This window comes from Microplitis demolitor, chromosome 1 (assembly GCF_026212275.2).
Source record: "Microplitis demolitor isolate Queensland-Clemson2020A chromosome 1, iyMicDemo2.1a, whole genome shotgun sequence".
Lineage (NCBI taxonomy): Eukaryota > Metazoa > Arthropoda > Insecta > Hymenoptera > Braconidae > Microplitis > Microplitis demolitor.
The window spans coordinates 23,851,102-23,867,570 of NC_068545.1; the positions used below are offsets into that span (position 1 = coordinate 23,851,102).

Sequence of the window (16,469 nt, forward strand, 5' to 3'; positions counted from 1 at the left end):
TGTAGCGCAGAAAAATTTTTATTTTTTTCCTGTGACACTTCCAATCGAGAAAAAAACTAGTGTCCCATGAATTTGAGAAGTGAGTCGTAAAAAAAAAGGAAAGAAAATAAAAGGAAGTTTATTTTTTATTATATTCGCCCAATGTGTCATTTCTTTCAATTTTATCATTCGTATATATATATAATACAAAAGTGAGTCTGTAAATAAAGCAGGAAAAAGAGTAAAAATAACAAATAGCTACATATGCGATTTTTATGAGATCCCTGTTGAAGGTATTGAAAATAACATTTTTCAGGCGGGAAAAAAATAAAGTGAAAAGAGATTTTAGCGTAAATTCTTAGCATTCCAGTCTCTTGTCAAGATAAACGGTGAATCATAGAATTATATTTCCGAGATTGCAAAATCATTGAGAAGATTGCCAAGAGTCTCTTGTCGTCTGTGCTATTGATAACGCTTAAAAAAAATAAACTCGTTGAAATAGAGGCAGGTTGATAGAGAGAGAAGGCCATAGATCGAAAATAAAGATAAAAAAGTATGAAAGAAGATAATATAAATGCTCGAGGTGAAAACTCATGCTCTCTTGCAATTTATTGGAAATGTGTATTCCCGTAGCTTTTCCCTATCGTTCTTTTTCAGTCAATTGGAAAGAATCTAATAAATAGCTTTTGGTGGTGAAAGGGATGAAAGTAAATATGATGAAGCCCTTAAGGTATTGAATAAAATTACTAAGATTGTCACGTGGATAATTTATATTTATTTCATCACTCTTCAGTTAACTTCAAAGCTCTTTTATTAAATAACACTCTTTTAGTCATCAGCCATCCATGAAAATAATGATCAATAATATTTAATAAATCGTCAATCCTATTTACAGACTTGTTATTTTGTTCAGTTTAATTTCATCAAATTCAAATTCATTATTTATGCATTTTACTTTAATGTAAAATCATTTAATCACTATCCGGTATTAAATGTTTAAATACTCATGAAGAGCTTCAGTAATCCTTGATTCGTCGGTTAAAATTGATCAACTCAGTTGGAACGTCACTAAATGTTTAACTAATTTCAACAAGTGGTACAACAGCTAATGACACTATGCAACTCTCAAATAACACAAACCGCACAGTACTTCCCACGTTTATCATCCACTTTATCTGTCCTATTATTTTATCCATCCATTTAAAACTCTCAATGATTACAAACGAATATCGAAGCAATTATTCATCGGCGATAGCCTGAGTGTCAAAGAATCGAGTCAAAATACAGAAGAAATAAATTTTTGATGAAAAAAAAAAAAAGGATAAAATAAAACTGTCGGTACTGATAAAGCTTACAATGGGTACAAAAGCCAACAATTTATTGACAGTTTATCTCAAAAACTGGAATTTTATCATATAAATTTGTCCGATCGAAAAAAAACCAATAAAACATTCCATGTGTCGTTGAAAAAAGTCAAAGGATTAATCGAAAAAAAATCTTTCATTCATTTTTCTAAAACTAATGAAATTTTTTTTTCCTTCGTCCAAAAAATACAAGGATTAAAATATGATGAATTACTTTATATCAGTTAGTCTCAGTTGATAAAATAATTATTTTGTCTTAAAAAAAACCTCTGCTTATTTAATCCCGATGTAGAAAATGTCTTCTGGCTGTTTAAAAGTTTCAATAAAGAGAAAAAAATATTCTGAAAATTAAACAAAACGACTGTATAATATAAGCAATGTAGGGATAACTAAGTAACTTTTTAAACTTAAATTCTCAGTGGCACAAAGAATCTAATTTAAACAGAACACTTTTATTATTTACCTTTCTCATTATCTTCCAATTATATTAACTCAGTAATTACATTGCGGTATTTACGACAAAATTAAATAGAAACTTAATGAATAAACCATTAGAAATGTTACTTTTTTTTTTATTTTACATGATAACAAACTACACACACGCAAGTACTGCGTACATACAACATACTGCAGTAAATGTGTCTATAAATCTTGTAGTAATCGATTAGCGCAAATGGGAGGCTTTCAAATTATCCGTTGATAGCTGGTTGCGTGACGAAAGTAATTTATTTAAAAATGTCAAACACTCGTTTTATTATAATTTTTATTTTACACTCCACTCAAGTATTTGTTGATGGATTACATCACACTCGGTAATTTATCAATCCGCAAGCTTTACATTTTATCGTGTTAATACATTAAACTCTTTATTTAACCATTAGACCAAAAGCTTTTGCTACTTTCGTGCTACTCGATTAATTATCCGCCATCTTATCTTATTTATTATTCTTTAATTAAACCTCGAGCATTTTTTGATAATCATTCTCTGTAACTAATTATTTATTTTTTCTTATTTACTGCACGTGCGCAGAGAAAAATGGGCCTGAAAATTTGATAATAACAGACAATAGAAAATCTTTTTTTTTTTTAACGTGTAATTATTGAATAGAAGGTTCAGTTATAAATAGCTGAGGAAAAAAAATTGGCCATTAATGCTGAGGTATCCAATAAAAAAGGAGTAAAAAGCATATTGCTGTGTAGTGGTTCGAGTGTCGTCATTGTTATCATCAGGAAAAAGATGTAAACCGCGTGGAAAATGTAGACGGGAAGGATCTGAGTTAAGTGGTTAGCTCTTTGGGAAGTGGTTTCGATTAGCCAGCTCGTTGAACCCACACCGTCATGTCATACCGCGTATCCTTTTGGGTTTTTTTTATCAAAGAGATATAAAAATCTAGGAAAAAGTATAACAACCTCACTTTCAACGCTTCACGGTTAATCCGGATAAAAAAACAACTCGAGAGATTTAAAAGCATAACTTTTTGAACCTTTATAAAATATGAAATAATAGTTCATTTCTGGCATTTAAATGTAACAAAATAATAAAAACGGAAGATAAATCGCTAATATATATATTTTTTAACATTTTTTCAGCTCCACTCATTCAGGGTGATTTTAAAGAAGCTGCAAGAGAGAAAATTTAAATACTTTCTGCTTAATAAAGAAGAAAGAAAGTACACATAAGGATTAAGAAAAGCAAAATAAACAAGTTAACACAATTGAGGTAAGTTAAATGTTTAACATTTAAACAAACCCGTTATAAAATTAAACAGCCGAAAAAGTTTAGTCGTTTGATTTAAAGTTTTTAAAATGCTACGAAATCTAATACAGAGTTTGTTGGAGGCGCGCTTTTTTAAAAACATGTTTGCGTACAGCTTTCACATTTTTTTTGCCTTCATTTTATTCGAGATCCTTTTTCAGTTGCCATCCCACGAAAGGTCTTGAAATCTTCAATATCCGCATTGACATAATCCATAAGCATATTCTTAAGTTTTATCATTCTTATTTCTTCATACATATATGCAATATCGTCTTATTCAACAATACCCTTGACAATAAGAATCTTACCCATAAGAAGCTTACTCTTTGCAATCTATATGCATCAATATATTTATAATTTCTGATCGAAATGATTTGCATGTAAACTTGCATCTGTCACATGACATAAAAAAGTTCATTTACACTTTTTTAAATCGGGACAAAAAAGTATTGCTATCTTGAGATGGTACACGTTCACGAGATAGTTTTCACCGTCCGATGATAAACGTGTTGGCTATTGTCGTGAAATATAGGTCGGCTATCTCACTTGACAAGTAGCAAGTTTTTATTCAAAAAGTACTTGTGTACCAAGTGCATGAACATGTTCAGCAAAACGTCCACCAGTTTAGCACACATTATAAAAGATTCTCGTGTATATGTATATAGATAGAGAGAAAGGGATACGTGACGCCTGCATCAGGCATATAAATCGTTTAAAAAAATAAAAAAAGGAGGCATTGAAAGAAACCCAAGCCTTGAAAGCTAGCTGTTACATCAAGATGTCACAGCTTGTGTACGTGCCATATGTAAAGCAGTTGAATAGGTTGTATAGATACGAAAACCAAGTCGAGTTTCTCCTCCTCGTTGGGGTGTCATCTCTTTCCGATGACGTTTAATCGATAAGAGAGACTAGGTTACAGAGTTACTAGTTGAAGAGTTCGTTGGCCTGATTAAAATTTTCCTGTTGAATCATCAGCACTGATGCAAACTCAACACGATCTACACGTAAGGTACCTAGATCTTGGCCAGCGATTGCTTTATTATTCACATTCGGTGTTGCGAAAGTGTTACATCAGACTGTAGAATGCATCGGGTATAACTATGCATCTATAGGTTGTTATTAAATGATGCAACAATGGTAAGTTGTCGCAACAATTGTAGCAGGTACACATCTGTAGAGGCTGTCCAAAACGCTCAATGCAATTTCATCGGCTGGTTAACTGATACGCGAACCACATTGTTCTCTCGAGCGGCGCACAAACCGTCGACCTATTTCCCTTCGGAGGAGTCCATCCTCATCCACCCACCCAATCCAATTCTCATCTACCTCCCATACCTTCTTCTATATGTATATATATATATGTATATATGTGGGCATCTATGTAGCCCTTGTGTTACCGCAGTAGTAGCATAGCACTTGTAGTAGATTCTAGTCATGATTGAGATAGTGATCGTTAATGAAAACGATGTATAGTCAGATTAACTCACTTCCAAATGAGTAATCGACCGGGACAGTGTTTTGTTCATACTGTTTTGCTATCCGAAATCTCTTATCTCTGGCTATCTGCCCAACGCGCTTGTTCATACGGTGAGTGTACTTCCCTGGTCGTTCTGGAATTAAATGATTCGATACAAAAGTCATTAATCTCGCGAACCGAAATTTCACTTTTTTTTTTTTAAATTACTCATAGTTATTACACGTAATGATAAGATTAGAAACTCAATTGCTATATTATCTTAATTACAAAATTCTCCATTAGTACTATTAAAAATAAATTAGGCCGAGACATTTTGACATTCTGTTAGATTTTTAGGACGTCTCATTTTTTTTTAATTATCTGATTACGTGGAACGAAAATAATTCACCGTTTTGTCAAAGTTTCTAGTCAGAATTTGTAGAAAAAAAATAAAAGATGATTAATGTAAATGACAATGGCAGTAATTAAACGTAAAGTCTTTCTCGCTTGTAACCTTGATTCCCACCTGAATGAGTGCCAAGGCATCTAGCACAGTTTCACCCGGATCTTTTATAATCCCCGAGTTTAAAACCAGCGCGCATATCCCACCTTTACCCAGAGAAGAGCACACCTGAGACTGAAATTCAACTTCCGACGGCCTTGGCACCGTTTCCCGGATGTACAATACTGAAGAACGCGAAACAAGAGCAAAGAGTCACGGGTTGCCAAGAGACCCAGTCTATCTCGTAATGTCTTTTGCACATTCACCAGCATCTTTATGTGCTTTCACAGCTAAACGTGCGCATATACCTCAGTGTGTTCTAACAGCATCCCCGTGGCCCCAGTCCACGTCAACGTAAATTGCTTTTCTGATGTCAGAAGCTCTGGCACAGCAGCATTGTCAGTGGAATATAACAGAATTTAACCTGCACTTGATAGCTATAACTTGGGTTCCTCGGGTACTAAATTCAGGAGCAGCATAAAACGGTCAATAGTGAATGACGCGGACGTGGGTAGATCGTACGTGTCACGTCGCGATATCATCTATAAACGCCCACGGGTTTCAAGAGTTCACGACCTGCAGCACACGTCTCCAAGATGCTTAATACTCGATACCTGATGTTCTGAATTGTACTGCCGCTTCTGTCGGGGCTATAATGACGTCCAATTTAACTCAGGACGTTTTCATATTATCCCAAACGTGTTTCTAGCCACTGCATTGCCTGCAAATATCTCTCAGGTGTATTTTCCAAAACCCATGTGAATTTATCCCATTTTCGTATCGCGTGTACTGTACGGCCAGTAAAATAATGCTCTCCGTGCATCATGAACAGAAGGCCTGAGTGCACGTGAATGTATATGGGTGTGTAGGTATGAACCATCCTCAGAGATTACACTTCCATTAACTCGGCCAGACGACGATAATTAGTCTGTACAAAGTGGTGGTTTCAGTCTGTCTTCTTCTACCCTGGCGTAAATGTGTCTATCAAAATGGAACACTCAGCGGATTCGCAACGCGACATTACTCATTAACGCTTAAATAAAATTAATAGAATAAGAGCAAGCGTTAATATAAGGTTGCTTTTATTGTGTTAAACTTTCATTTAATTACAATTGCATTATTCAGTTGTCATTTTAAAATTCAAAATGCTTCTTATTAAATATGTTTATAAATATTGTCAATTCATTTACTTATATCTTATGCAAATAATTATTTAAACAGTAGGAGGCAGCAGTGCGATCAAGATTTTCAAAATGAAATTTAAACTTAAAATATAAACGTAACACTTGGTCTTGGGGGAATATCCCACATGCTGCCTCGAGGCATCTTTCTCGTCGTGTAAACCTCCGTAGGCACATTCGTGAAAGAGCATGATATTAACTTCTTCCCAGAAAGGAGGTCGGTTGTAACATATTCCCGCGAAGCGGAAATAAAATGGTGTGCGTGTTGAAAAATTCAGGGTACCCAAATGCAGAAGCCAAGATAGAAAACACATTTAAGTAAAAAGAGACAACGGCATACATATTTATTCACCGAGGACATTTGTACATTTGTGGATATATGCTACCAAATATATACATTTGTATCCTCATATGCATTCATATATCTACGTCTATACAAACATATAGATGCCACCAGGGACCAAGAGAATGCAGTAGGTTACCATACATTTTAGTGCGTATGTGCATCGGCAGTCTCTCTCTCTGTGAATGCTTCAGGTGAATCAATAGGACATTCAGCACGTGCATATTGAAATATGAATGTATAATAAAACTCTGAATTCTCGCTAAATTTATTTACTTTTCATTTTTTTTCATTTTTATTCATTCATTTGTACGCTTTTAAAATCCGTCGTTGAATTTCATATTATTTATTTTAAAAAACCCATATGATTATAAAAACGCTGAAAATCATAAATTTCATTTTTAAATTCACATTATCCGACTATACAAGTAGAAAAAAATGATGCGCAGATTTAATCCGGTGTTTTTATTAAAAAATTTATAAATTTATATTACTAATATGAGATGATTGTTTTTTTTTTTCCTTTTTTTTTTTACCGTCAAATAATGAAAGTCAGAACTCGGATGATTTGCATAATGGAAAATACATTATTCAGCACTCCGCACATACTCTTACATACACACAACACTTACATGGACACAAAAGCTAGACATTCAGGTCTCTCTATACTCTATATTCTTCCTCGCGCTTATTCTGACGCGAAATAGCCTCAAAGACAGTGTACCCGGCGACTTGGGGGTTGCTTTCCGGAGTCTCGATTTTGCAAAGGAATAATCGGGGCGCTGGGGATAGCCGCGAGGCAAACGAAATTTAAACCCACCAAACGCGCTAGCTCGGTTCCACGTCGAGGGCCAAATTACCTGCCCACAACACGTCAGCAGTTGCTTCCACCTATAATAATGCGCGGCTATAATATATACTCGAGATAAAGCGTAAGATAAGGCACTAAATTTAGCCGTAAAAATCTGGGCAAGCAAAGCTTCCCATCAGACTAGACCAGACTAGAGCAGCTACACCGGAACCGGGTCCTGGGTCGTCTATCTCTCAAACAATTTCACGTATTTCTCTCGTTACTCGTCTATACCGTCCTCCCGACTAAAAATCTCTCGACACTTTGCTTAACGATGTTTTCAAACTCCCACTCACTGATGTCAAGTCCCAAGCAGCAATTTCCCCAACTTTTCCATTTCGCTTTTTTTTCTTCACTCGCTCATTCCATCAGCGAATTCTTACTCACCTCAACTGCTGTCTCGTTAGTTTTATGTCACCCTCAGCTCCATCCCAACATTTTACTTTTTATGAAAAAGTTAATCCCGATTAAATTGGCAAGTCCTTAAACTTATCATCAACTTCATTTCATTGCACTTTGAATTATAAAATTTATATTTTTATCATTATTATAAATATGATATTTTTAAAACAGAAATATAAATTATAAAGTGTAATTATTAATCTCCAAGGGCTTTAAATTAACTCGAGACTCTTATAATCATCTCCATCCGTCTTTAATTTATCTTGGAAAGGTCTAAGGGTTAGGCAGAATTTTCCCTGACACAACGTGAATATTAATTGCCAAAATTTTATGCCGTAATACTGCCGTACTACCATTACATTTAGGATCTTTTCGCTTATTCTAGGTAATCTCTCGGTATTATCCTTGTACAGCTACCAGTATCATCACCACTGCTAGTTTTATAACTTTAACTCCACCTCCAGCTCCATCTCCATCTCCACCTTAACCTTAAGCAGAGCCCTCAGACTTTGCTAATATACCAGTTCGCTAATCTAACATGCGGGACTAAACGGAAGTCCGTCTTAAGTTAATATCCTTGTGCCTAGAGCGTTTGTAAATTCCTTATTCAAACTTTTAAGTGGATACCAGGATGATTAAAACTGTCTAGTCCCTTTTCAACTTTCGAATATCGCTCTGCAACGGCGAGACGGTGTTAAGATTAGCGCCTCGAGAATCAATTAAGCCGTCCACCAAACCGTCTAATTGCCGGCAGAAGACGACGACAGTGCGTTCCTCGATAGAGTCAACAAGTTGAGACTTATCAAATATTTCAATTCAACAGAAAGCAAAAGCAAAATTACTGCCACTTTTATCTCCACTTTGCAGTTAGATCGCGAGTGACTTTTTTCTTTTTTTTCATTTTAGATTTATTTATATTTAAATTCTTATCTAGACAATGCTTATCACTGACAAGGCAAATAAATTCCTATTGAATTTATAGGAAAGCACTAAAGCGTTTAAATATTTATTACAACTTTAGCTCGTCGCATAAACCTCAAATCTGTCTTCCGTCCAATTGGATTGGATCTTCTTCGATCGTTTGCCTACTTTATTTAATTGAACGATATCATTTCTCTTCCATCCACTCAGCCGAGACTTTTTCCAATATATCTTTCAGCGAGTTAACCCTGTTCCCTTTACCTTTTCAACTTCTCATACTGTGAGCAAAAAAAAACAGACGAACAAAAAAAATAAAAAAAAATCACCAACTACTGGAAAATCCGACATTTTCACTTATTGGCCAGTCATGGGAAGCTTATTGTGTTGGTCCCTGCGTTTCCTATCCTCTGTGCACTTCAATGTCCTTTTTTTTTTGTTATTTTATTTTATTTCTCTATTTTTCGTTCCTTGTATTTTGTCTTTGGACTGCGGTAGACCCTAGAGATAACCTTTTACGTACCACCGACAAGAATATTGGGCTCTCAAGAACAGAAAGACAGTTGCAATATTACTTTAGCAAAACAAAAAAAATTTGCGTCCGGTCATGTGAACACTGAGGTTTAAACTTTCAGTCTTATCCGCTTTACTGTCTACCCTTCGTAATATTCAATACGAACAGTCGACTTAAATATACCTTCAATTTTTATTTAATATCCAATAAAATTAATTAAATAATTACAAACACTGAAAAAAAAATACATCAGCAACTAAAGAACACGGTCTAATAAAATTAATGTCATAAAAAAAGTCGAAGGTTTTTTTATGTTAATTAAATAGAAAAACTTGTAATTTACGACCTAAAAATTAGATTTAATAAGTAGCGGTCTTTTCAAATTTTTTTGAAAAAAGATAATTGTCTTTGAAGAAAGATAGACGAAGATTGAACAATCTTTAAGTCGGGTCGAGTTGGAATGTAATTGAAACACGTATGTGTTATTATCACGGTAGCTTGACGTGGGCGGTCAACAGATTACGTTTACATATTACGTTACTTTATATTAGTATTCCATATATTTTTACATTAACATATTATATTAGATTAGATTATTGAGACCAAATGTATAATAGGCACCGGGAATTGCGCGAGATCGCGTTTTGAAATCTTTCGTGTGACGTTTTGCCGCTGCCTTGAGGATTGTAACAAGATGGAGTTAAAATGTGTGCGCTGTATGTATATGAGCATATATATGTATAGTGACGTAAATGTATATTTGCATAATAACGAGCGAGAGAAGGTTGTAACTCAGGTGGACGCCGAAGGGACAACGTGGATAACTTTAAAAGGTGGTAAGAGCAGACAAGGTAATTTCTAAATCGCTGACGATGAATTGCGATTAAGATCGATTGCGTCTGTTATAAACGCCACCGTATTACACCAGACTATTTTAAATTAATGACTTGTAATGTTATTACTTTTAAGTAATAAATTAATTTGATAAAATCACGCCTATTAAGTAATCATTTTTATTTATACATTTTTAATGACCGCCTTCAATTTTTCTTACGTAAATTTATTTATTTTACCCGAGCATATAATTTTGTGCCTTTTTGTTTCGTAAATATCCCGATTAAATTATTTATTAGGGTCAATTACTAATAAATTTTTGTTTGAGTAATCAAGTAAATCTTCAATTATACATTGACATTATCTTCTTTGCAATAAATAATCATGAGCACGGAATTGTTAATCGGCTATTTTGTTAATTGTTAAATATTAAAATCAAGTTTAATGCACTTATTCCCAAATAATGAGTCATAATTTTGAATGCATTGTAATGAGTACTCTCTAGTTTTAATTTCAGTAATTAAACAAGCGTGAAAATGTTTTGTCATTTTAATGAGAGCTTTTGTTTCAAGTATTCAAACTTTTCAATTCAGAGAAGGGCTGAGCTAAATATTTTTTTTCAAAACTTGTGTTTAAAATTTCTCTTTATTTTTGGGCAAAATGGAGCTCAAAAATGTTCGTAATTTAAACTGAAAATAAAGACTTTTATAAAAATTTTGAGCACGATAATTTAAGAGCGGCCCATTTTGCCCAACCCTTACCTCTGATAATTAATGAATAAACAAATAAATAAAAGGCAATTAAATAAATTAGGTCGAATTTAAAATAACTGTAATGTTAAGCTACACGTATGAGAAGTTATTGCGAGTAATTAACTCGAAACAAAGGACGTGAAGACTTGAACTGATGTGAAAATTAACGCGACATTTATACGCATAGATCCGCACCCTTAACCTACAACAAGCGCGCGACTAATTGGCGTCATCAGAGATCACGGTATTCAAAACACACCCTGAAATTGGCTCGTTACAACTTGCACCAATAATACCCAGCCATCAATCAACGTGCATACACAGCACACCCTCACTCGGAGTAGTTACAGCAGTATAACTCCACGGAATAGCATTAATAGATCTAAGCCCGCTAATTCATCAAATACCGACGTGACATCGTGATCGATTAGCTCCTGTTCTATCATCGAATCGATATCGCCCATCTGCTTTATCCAATTTGCGAATTAGCTTTCCATATCTTATGCATAAGCTCGGGAACGGTGGATCATATCAAATGACAATCAACACATTTGTTGTCTCTTTATCTGTATGCTGATTGTTAGCATGCATATATTCGTACTGGATTAATGTCAAATGTTTTTTACTGGCTCCATAAATTCCTACAGTGACCTCGTAATTCACAATTACACAAGAGACTCTTTGACTCTGTCAAGTGAATGACTCATGCCTTGGATGTTTCCAGTTGTCAATTAGACATGACACGCCTATCATGCATCATCACTCCCGTCCAATTTGTGTTGCATCTCGTTTTAAAAAATTTATTATACAATATTATATTCATTTTGCTGATTAAATAAATTAGGCTTTCATTTTTTCCCGCTATAAAAAAATTTATAATACAAAATTACTCCAAGAAATTTAATATTTTTAAAATATTATCAGTGTAAAAAATTGATTACCATTATAGGAAAGTGATAAATTTTCTTATTCTGTGGAAAATAAATTCTATCAATGAATGTAATAAATAAAATTTAATATGTCTGGGATGTACTCGGAAAAGTAGCGTCTATGTAAGTAGTTAAGGAATACTTTATAAGAACTCGGAGTAAGGCCTCAGGATAATATCATATACGTAAAATGTGCATCGGAATAGCTCTCTTGAGAGTCTCCTCCCGCTTATATATCTGACGTGACTCACCGGGCGCATCTCCCGCTCGCGAGACGGACTTAAACGCGGAACCGCATAAATCCCAAGCATCATCATCATCATCATCATCATCATAATAATAATGCTGAAAAAAATATAAAATAAGTAATAAAAATAGTTGGTGTGCTGATGGTAATACTGTAATTAAATTTACCGCAGATGAGCAAATGCAATTACACGGTAAATACAACCGTACTGTACATACATATACAGGAGACAATAATTCACAGTCAACGATATTTATCGCGAAAACTATTCTTTCATCTTGTCATAAACAATTTATACGCGTAAAATGTAGCTGTTAAATATATACGTAGGATTATCAATTATCACTTGACATGAAAAAGTCCATGCGTAAAATTTGTAAAAAAAAAAAAATTAAATCCAATACTGCAGCCAATTATCTATTGAATATTGTCTAATTAATTCAAGTCACGTAAATTCAATTTCTGATTTAAATCACTGGTTTCTTGTCTCATTATTTCCCTGTCCTCTATCTCTGTCTTTTTATGTCTCTCCCTCTTCCTTCTCTTCTTTATCTACCAATCTATCTAACTATATATATGAATTTGTTGAATTTGTAGTTGTAGAGAACTGCCAGCATACCTTTTTCTTTATTTATTTTTTTTTTCATACCACCCTCCCACCGTGTTCTCCAATAGTCTCTGCACCCCAGTAATTATCTTTTTTTTTTATAAATTTTTTTTGTCTAGTCTGGTACACAACAGACTGACTTCCAAATCCTCAGCTCCTGGTGGCCGCATTGCGGCTTCACGTGCTACTGCTCACTTCTTTTTTTATTTTTTTCATTCTATCAATTAAATATTTTTTTTTTTTTTTATTTTCATTAACTCGTTTTATTCTACAGTTTTAAACATCATCTTGCGACTTTTACTTTTCGACTTGTAGTATATATTTTTATCATATAAATTCTAACCTGATTACGTCATAGCGATCGTTAACATTTTTTTTTAATTCGTTTTTTTATTTTGACGCTAGAAAAAAAAAACTAATAAAAGTAGCAGATCAAAACATCATTTTTACATGAGTATAAAAGTTAAAAAAAAAATTTTAATTTTTTTTGTAAAACCAAAAATACGCACTACAGACATTTTGTTCTAGAGACTCATAAAAATAGATTTTTTTAATGAAAAGGAGAAAAATTTCAATTTTACTAATTTCGAAAGAAAAAAAATTTGAATTCCCCATTTTACCCAACCCACTCTTGAATTAGCAGTAAAAAAAAATTAAATTTTTCTCTATGGTCCATACGGACTTGACATTTATGTAATATTAAGCTCTGGTAAAATTTTTGAAAGGAGAGCCCCGGAGGGTAAAACAACTCCAATAATTTAAATGGGTAAAATTTTTAACAAGGATAAAACACAGCTATAACACCTAGTGTGTTGAGGTGTGCAATTGTAATTTACCGAGTTTCCAACAAAGTTTTCATTGCTACCAATGAATTGTGGGTTTAATACGTCAGCTACAGATTTTCCGTGTTCCCATATAAATTTACCATCGGCCATTAATCGCGTATCGTAAACCCAGGCTTAAAATGACGGCGTCAAAACTCGACAAATCACAATTTCACAGAGTCAGCAAGGTGAACAAAATATAAGAACTGAAAGGGTTTGCTAAAAAAAGAAGATAATTAAAATTATTACCCAGGTGAAAAATGTCTTACAAATTAAAACTAACGGTCGTTAACACCCTACCAATGACTCGGAAGACTAATTAAATTTATTGCCCATCTCAATCTCGACACTTGCTCTCATTCCCGTGGATATCACGTAAATAAAAGTCTCACGAGATTTATATATATAGCGGCAACTTTATTTTTTTCACGTACATTGTTTGTCTACTGTCCAACAAACGCCCAATTAATTTATTAATACCAATAAACTATCTCACTTTATTTATTTTTCAATCGCCATTCACTGTAATGCAGACATTCACTGAAAGTTAATTATACTTTTAACATAAATCTACTCATTTAAAAGTTCGTAAGCCGAGAAAAAAAAACACAATTAAATATTCAAAGACTTGGAGTAAATATCAGTTTGTAAATATTTAATAGCAAAACTTGAAAATTTCTTCCGTACTCGTAATGCATACTTAGCGCACATAAATATTTAAAAATATATAAATCGAAGGCCATTATCACAGTACGTTAATAATAATATCACATAAACTGAGCGCACAGCCGACGTGTTAATATCAATGTTAAAATAATATTTAAAAAATATAAATAGAAAAAAAATCGTTGCACTGAGAAATAAGTGACCTTTATTTTAAGTACATTATTTTAATATACATAATAATAATACTAGTATGCAATAGAGATAATAATCATCGTACCGCAAACATATATTAACCCGATAAATCGATTCACGCTTCAACTAATTCACAATAAAATATAATGCAATGCAATATAAGAGATCGAGCGACCTCCAATACCACCGATCCTATCGATAAAAATATCTAGACGAAAATTTTATATCTTTTTAAATCTCGTTACATTACTTTACACAAAACGCACACACTTGAGACAACAACTATTATTCTTCACACAATATCGTTACCGTTAAATTTATCGAGTTAAACTTTACAACCGCGGACTATAAAAGTGTAAAATAATAATAATAATAATACTGTAAAAAATTTTCAGAGTAAACGCAGATCATGGCGGAGTGACTATAGATTCACTCCCGATTTTTTTCAGTGTAATTCATATTTATAAGATAACTTCAATGCCTGTTTTGTATGATGCTGATGCACGTGTCAATTTATACGTGGCCTATATTTTAAATTTGCAGATGAGCTAACTCATGAAGTTTCAAAACCCAATCTCCGTTTCGTAGCTTTTGTGAAAAATAATAAGATATCTCTGCAAATAGATCCTCTTTGCTCTTTTACTGTCAAACTTTTACCTCTTTTTTTTTTTGGAACTTATTCTGAAATCTTATGCTAAGCTTTATGTACACACATATATATATATATATATATATATATATATATATATATCTATGTGTTTCTGAATCTACTGACGAATCAAACGTCTTGAGCAGATCGAGAACCCACTTAAGTTTACTCTCGACACCTCTTTCATTCTTTTCACGTTCTCATATCCTCAAGTCTCTGCGGACACTTGAGAATATAAAAACTAAAATACTTCTCAGCGATTTCTATCTGAGTACTGTAATAAATATATAGAACATATATCGATTTGGGAAAGTAAAATCGACAAATCGGGATCTTATCAACTTAACAAATTAACGAGATGGCAATGGCATTCAAAGATAAATTACATTATCAAGTATTTAATAAATTTGTATAAAAAGCAATTAATTCTGACATTTATAATAAATAACTTGGATATTAAACAAGACTCGAGGCCAAGTCCTGAGTTTGAATAATAAAACATTTCATTTGCGACTGACAATACTACTTTTAATATAAAAACTTCTTTGTCAATGTAAAAAGTAATTTTTAAAATTACAACTTACAATAAAATATTATTATTCGTTCATAAACTACCGAGTTTATTGCTGACTAGTCTCGTAGACTTTTACTATTTTTATTTCTTTGTTATCCGTCTCTGCTTTACAGTCTGCGCAAACACATCCACGATTATTCCCGATTGTTTCCGCCAGATTACCTTCTGCAATGAAAGATTTCAATGCCCAAGTCCGAGTTAAGCTGCCACTAAAAATAATTAATTAATAAAGATCTAATTAAAATTCCCACACTCTGTAGCATTTAAAAATACCCGAAGAAAGTGAACTAAATAGGAGAAAAAAAAACATAAATGCCGTTAGACGGAAATACAAAAAAGATAATTAATACGCACTTGCAATTAACAGGCTTGCTCTTAGTACCGTGCACTTTTATACATTTTCACTCATTCATTGCCAGAGTTTTATTCTGCAGAGCGATCTCTGTGTGCTCGGGCATTGTATATTGTGTATTGTATGAGTAAACCTCTATATATATATATGTGCAAATATATATAGGACTGGCGTCGTGGCGCTGAAACTGCATGAGCCTCGTTAAAGTCATTAGGGAAATCAAGTGAACGCCTTCCAGGTCTACCACGCTCGTTATCATTCAAGCGCCACGTGCACACATACATATATATGTATGTATATATACATAGATGTAGCAGAGACGTTGCTACCCGTGTTAATGATGAATTCCCTTTCCGTGTTGTGGTGTTTCTGGTAAATAGCAGCTACCACGCGAGACCAAACTATAAACTTAATATATTTTTTCTCAACCGGCACCCGGACATGCAAGTCGATACTGTCTGCAATTATGTCAAGTGCTTAACGCCACAATTTACTTTTTTTCAACTCACATTATTTTTATCCTCACGTTAAATCTTTTTATATTTTAAATATATAATCATTTTAAAATTTATTTGACC

At 33.5% G+C, this 16,469-nt stretch overlaps 1 protein-coding gene across 3 annotated transcripts in view; it reads left to right on the forward strand.

The window, feature by feature from the left end:
- The window catches only part of LOC103577887 (ankyrin repeat domain-containing protein 50), a 99,553-nt gene that overhangs the window by 74,413 nt on the left and 8,671 nt on the right, over positions 1 to 16,469 (forward strand). For all 3 annotated transcript variants that reach the window (XM_014440710.2, XM_014440711.2, XM_053737296.1), the window contains one exon: positions 2,934 to 3,063. The gene's annotated coding sequence lies outside the window, so the exon portion shown is untranslated. The remainder of the gene's footprint in view (positions 1 to 2,933; positions 3,064 to 16,469) is intronic.